The sequence below is a fragment of the Sorex fumeus genome, unplaced genomic scaffold (assembly GCF_029834395.1).
Source record: "Sorex fumeus unplaced genomic scaffold, SorFum_2.1 ptg000183l, whole genome shotgun sequence".
In the NCBI taxonomy this organism is placed as follows: domain Eukaryota; kingdom Metazoa; phylum Chordata; class Mammalia; order Eulipotyphla; family Soricidae; genus Sorex; species Sorex fumeus.
Genome location: NW_026606240.1, coordinates 8104915 through 8110914, shown reverse-complemented (window position 1 = coordinate 8110914; position 6000 = coordinate 8104915).

Here is a 6000-nt window from a genome sequence, read left to right as displayed (position 1 = left end):
CCTACGCTCCCTCTCCGAGAGCCCAGCAAGCTACCGAGAGTATCCCACCTGCACTGCTGAGCCTGGCAAGCTCCCCGTGGCGTATTCGATATGCCAAAAACAGTAACAGGTCTCGCAATGGAGACGTTACTGGTGCTGACTCGAACAAATCGGCGTACAACAGGAGGACAATGCTACAGTGACAGTGCTATTGAGGTACAGTAACAAAGCTTTCATGTTCGAGCTTCGATCACACAGTCATCAAACACCCATTCCTTTACCAGTAAAAGTTTTCCACCACTAAAATCCCCAGTATCCCCACCTTCATCCATTCCACACTACCCCTGCCTGTGTGGCAGACAATTTGCACAATACTTTCTCTACTTTAGTTACCTTTGATATTTCGAGACCAGTCCCACCACCACTCAAAAAGGCAATACCTGCCAAAAAGGCAATGCTGGATAATGTATTTTGTATTGCTTGTTATGGATACAATATAAGGTCATGCAGCCACTAGAGCGGCCACATGTTCTAGGAATTCTAAAATTTTACTAATTAGGATCTGAAGAGATCGCTGCAGCAAGTTGCTTGGATGCGGGGTTCATTTGTGTGTCTCTGGATCATGGCTGTGTGGGAGCTTAAGTAGACAGTGGCTGGATGTGGCGTCATCTCGGAGTCCCATTGGGGTGGGGGGAGGAGAAGGGCCTACTCCTTCCCTGTCCCATGAGGCCTGGCGTCTGCCACCACCGCCACTCATACCTGGAGCCTGTCGCTGACTTCTAGAAAATAGAGGCCTCCGGGGCTCCTAAAGGGCAGGTGGAGGGATGGCATCTACCCCCGCCTGAAGCAGCCCAGCAGAAAGGGCCTTTTGCAAAATCCAGGGCCATCTCTGCAGCGAGTTGCTCAAATCTGATGTTCGTTTGTGTGTCTCTTGCCTTCTTTGATTAACATGATACCGTCCAGTTCCATGTATGTTGCAGGAGACAATGATCTTTACTTTGGGCTGCATAGTATTTCATTGTGTATATCTATGTCTATATATATCTACTGAAATCTCACACTTCTTATCCTTCTTACATTTGGGTTATGCTTTTCAAATTGGTATTTTTGTATTTTGGGGCAGATGCCAACAAGTGGACTCTTTGGGCCATATGGAGGCTCCATGCTTACTCTTTTTTGAAGAATCTCTATACCATGTTCTGCAGAGGCTGAACCAGACGGCATTCCTATCACCAGGGAATGAGGATTCCTTTTGCACCATATCCCCCACACTGGTCTTTTTGTTAAGTTTCATTTTCATTGATGTGAGGTGGCATCTTATTATCATTTTGATTTGTATTTCCCACATAAATGATGATGAACACTTTTCCATGTGCCCTCTAACCAACACCTGTCCTCTTCAAGGATACATCTTTTCATTCGCTTCCTCATTTTTTGATGGAGTTCTTAATTTTTTTGTTGAGTTTTATAAATTTTATGTTAGCACTTGATCTGATGGACTGTGAAGCTCTCTGGGAATACTTTGCCTTTTTTTCCTTTTTTTTTTATTAGCGAAACACCATGAGGTACAGTTGTAGATTTACAATTTTTTGTGCTTGGGTTTCAATTATACAATGATCAAATACCCATCCCTCCACCAGTGCCCATTTTCCACCACCATGGATCCCAGTATTCCTCCCACACCCATCCCCCATATCCCACCCTGCCTCTGTGGCAGGGCATTTCCTTTTGTTCTCTCTCTCCTTTTGGGTGTTGTGAATACCTTGCCTTTTAGTTGTGGGGCTTATACATGTTCTCACTGGGGAGTGTGCACTTTTGCTTCAGTACTCATACACCTGGCTGCAGTGTTCTTGAGATCACATACATTGTTGCAGCCCCAGGGGTTCCAGACAAGAGATGACGGACATATTTCAGGGAATGAAAGTGACACTGGGGATTTAACTCATGACCTCAGGCTTGCAAGGCAGGTACTTTTGCCACTGAGTTATTATCTTGGGTATTCTTGAATTTATGATAAATGAGAGCCTCTATTTCTCTTCAGAGAAACACCACCCAAACCAACTGATGTTGTTGAGTCTTGTACTTTGCAAAGACTTTTACCTGAGGCAAACAATGTCCCCAGAGTGAAAACTGCTTCATTTGCAGGAGGTTTAACAGAAAAGACTCAAACATCAGGAAAAGCATTTGATAACAATCCTGAATCCAGTTTCCTGACTTATCTTTCAGGCTAAATGCACACTTGCCAAACTCAGGGTTGCCTCTAAGTTATTTTCAGAAGCCTTCAGAAATCCTCGTGAGAACACCTCTCACCAATCCTTACTGAGACTTTGCTGCCTTTGATTATGGATTTTTAGTGTGGCATTTTTTGTAGTCTTACACTGATAACATACTCTATGGCTGGTTTGAACCTGTATGGCAGCTGTCCATTCTGAGATCCCATTTGATTTTGCAGAGAATTCACTCTTGAATAACTTTTTTTAAAAATGCCACACCGGTTCGGTACTCATGACTTACTCTTGACTCTGTATTCAGGAGGAATCACTTGTGGTGGTACTTGGGAGTGCCAGAGATTGAACTAAAGTCAGCTGCATGCATTCCCTATACTATCTTTATGTTCCCACGCTCATTAAGCCTCAGGCCTCTTTATGACTCAATAAGCTTTGAACGTTAATATCTTGGTAATTAAGATATAGATAAATCATATGAGTCACAACTTTTTTTTTCTTTTTAATGTTGTAGGGATCAAACCCATGACGTCATGTGAGGCAGGTACTCTCCTACTGGGACACTTTAATATGGTAATACAGAGAATGATTAGAGGAGGAGGTGGAGGGAAGGTTTGAGAATTGACATTTGGAGACTGAGATAGAAGTTTCCTTGGCAGAGTTAGGTAAAGACAGAGTAGAGTGAGATGCGGAGGAACTTGGCACTTAAAAGGAAGAAAAAGGAAGCTAGAACTGAGCCATGCTGAACACCAATCTGACAAGACAGGGAATTTGCTCACCTGGCTGTCCTCACCGGGGCCCCTTGGAGGAGGGCGGATTGAGTTTCCCTCCCTGCCCCGAGCAGAGCCCCAGCAGCTGAAAACCTCTGGGTCCAGACACAGCCATGCTTAAGACCACTCTCCACACGTTCTGAAGAGCCTCACACATGAAGGAACTGGCAGAGGAACCAGGTGTGTGGGACCCTGGGCTTAGATCTCCAAGCCTCCTTGGATGGGAACTGGGCCTCCTCCACCCAGATTCCCCATCTTCCAGTATGTAGGCATTGCACCCACTAACTGCCCCCAGCGCTGTGTAATCCCATCAACAGCCAAGACCCAGTGACTATAAAACCCAGCTTCTGGAAGCACACACCTGCATTTGTGGCCACGCAACATCTTATTATCTAGTTCTTACTCTGGAGAACCTAGTAGGCTACTTAAAGTATCCTGCCCACACAGCAGAGTCTGGCAAGTTCCCCGTGGCATATTCAATATGCCAAAAACCAGTGACAATGATCCGTCTCATTTTCCTGACCCTGAAAGGGCCTTAATGTGGCACTTTCTAAAATCTCAAGGCTAGGACAAAGGAGATATTACTGGTGCCTGCTCGAGAAAATCGATGAACAACAGGATGACAGCGATACAGTGAATTATTATGTACAACATAGTAGCAGGTATCATAGTGATAGCATAGTGGGTAAGGCATTTGCCTAGCACATGGCCGACCCAGGTTCGATTCCTCTGCCCCTCTTGGAGAGCCTGGAAAGCTACTGAGAGTACCCCTCCCTCACGGCAAAGCCTGGCAAGCTAGCTGTGGCATATTCGATATGCCAAAAACAGTAACAAGTCTCACAATGGAGACGTTACTGGTGCCTGCTCAAGCAAATCGACGAACAACGGGAGGACAGTGCTACAGTGCTATATATATAATATATGTATCTATATTGGCATCTATATTGTAAGCCAACTGAACTAAACATTATGCATGATAGTTTATTTGCATACAGGTAATTGCATTTTTATATTGAGCAGTCCATGTACTTTTCATTCTTACTAGAATGGAATATATGGAAAAGGATAAGATGGCATATGATGTGGTAGGTAGGTAGAAATCACCTCAGACCCAAATGCTTAAGATAAACTTTTTAAAAAATGCAATAAACTATAAGTGATCCATAAAAAACAAGCTTCACTGAAGGAATATTAGGCAATCATTTATGTCCATAAGGTAAACAGTATGTAATTCAAAATGAACATCAGTACATTTGACTAGTCTGACCCAAAAATGTGTTCATCTTGCTAGTGCTAACGTCCAGTGACCAGTGTAAAGACTGGTGGTCCATGGGCAGGCTTTCTTCAACTCATATAACTTTACAGTAAAAAAATAATAATTTTCAGTATTAAAGTACAGAAAATCTGGCAGAGCTAGGTAGCATTCCCACAATGAAGAGTCTTTGGAAGAAGTACTTACCTAGGAAGTGCCAGCCTTTAATGGCTTCTGCCAGACTTGTGTCTTCATCATAGGTTATGCTATACAAAAAAGAACTGAAAATCTACTAGAAAGGTTATTTCTAGCTCAGATTACAAGTCCATTGTGAGTTCTCTATGGCTCTGCTCCACACGATCTTCATTCCATCACCAGGCAGCAAAACTTTGAACTTACATGTTGAATTTTTGTTACCCATTTAGTTGACTTGTGTTACCAGTGTGGGTTGGCATTAGCAGGGAAGGTGTGGCAAGGAAGACAGAATTAAAAAGAACAACACTGGAGGTGAATAGTATTGTGCTTGAATTCCATGTTTTAAGTGGTTTCACCTCAACCCAGTTTGGAGAAGAGAAATGAGCTGTGTAGTCTAAGAGCTGGTTAAAAACCTTTGAAATGCCTGTAAAGTTTTTCTATTGAAATGGGTACTTTTGTCAGGTCTTAAATCTCAATTGAATAGCAGATGTGGTATAAAAGTAGTGTGTCTCAGTTGTGGAAATTCCTCAAAGGGTTGGATGCAAGATTTGCATTCAGGAGATCCAGGTTTGAACTCTGGTGACACATCATCTCTGCACACCATGCCAGGAGTATCTCCTAAGCATTGCTGAGTATAATGAGAAGTGGTGGGTGGGGGTGGGTGGGAGGGAGGTGTTGACAGAGAAAAGAAAAATCTTCTTCCTCATTGTATGCAGTTACTCTGGAGCATGTGATATTATCATGTGTTCTACCACTTTCATTTTCTCATAGAGTTTGAGGAATCCTAGAGCCAGAGTTTACAAAAGGCTATTTGTGTTCTCCTTACTTTTATTATTTCCTTGTGCTACTTTGTTCTGGGGGTGCACATGCAGTGGTTCTCAGGGGACCATATGTGGTACTGGATAGTGAACCAGTGTTGACTACGTGTAAGAGCACCTAAACCCTTGTACTATTTCTCCAGTCCCTAAAGTGTAAATCTTGAGGAAATCTGACTTAAAATCATATCTGGATATCACAGCTGAAAGACTGTAGATAAAACTGATTTTTTTCCCAGAGACTAGGATTCATGATAGGTTTGGGCCTGATTTCCTCACTGACCTTTCAGAGGACTGTCTTCATGTCTATGGGAAAGACACCCATTTCAGAAATGTGACTGAAGTGCTCTCTGCACTGAGACCAGGGTGGTTTCAGGAGACACAAACTCAAGTTTTTGGGATTTTATGGCTCCAAGGAATGTGCCACTGGAGGATACCAGCACAATTTAGCTCTTGGTGAAGGAAATAATTACACCCAAAAGCTGTGTTTTCCTTTGACTTTCAACTTGTTTAAATCTTTCAGAAAATGATGAACAGAGTAACATTTCCGTTTATTTTTTTTCTCCAGGATGTTTATTCATTAGTTCATGTAGTCAACTAGAAGACATCGAGCTCCTTACATATGACATATCATACACTATTCTAGGTGCTGTGGACAGGATAGGATAGGTCAAAACAAACTCACTGCATAATCAGTGTTTATAGGGAACGTTGGATCTAAAGACCTGGTGCTGGACTTCGAATGGAACTCTTGAAGAACTGTA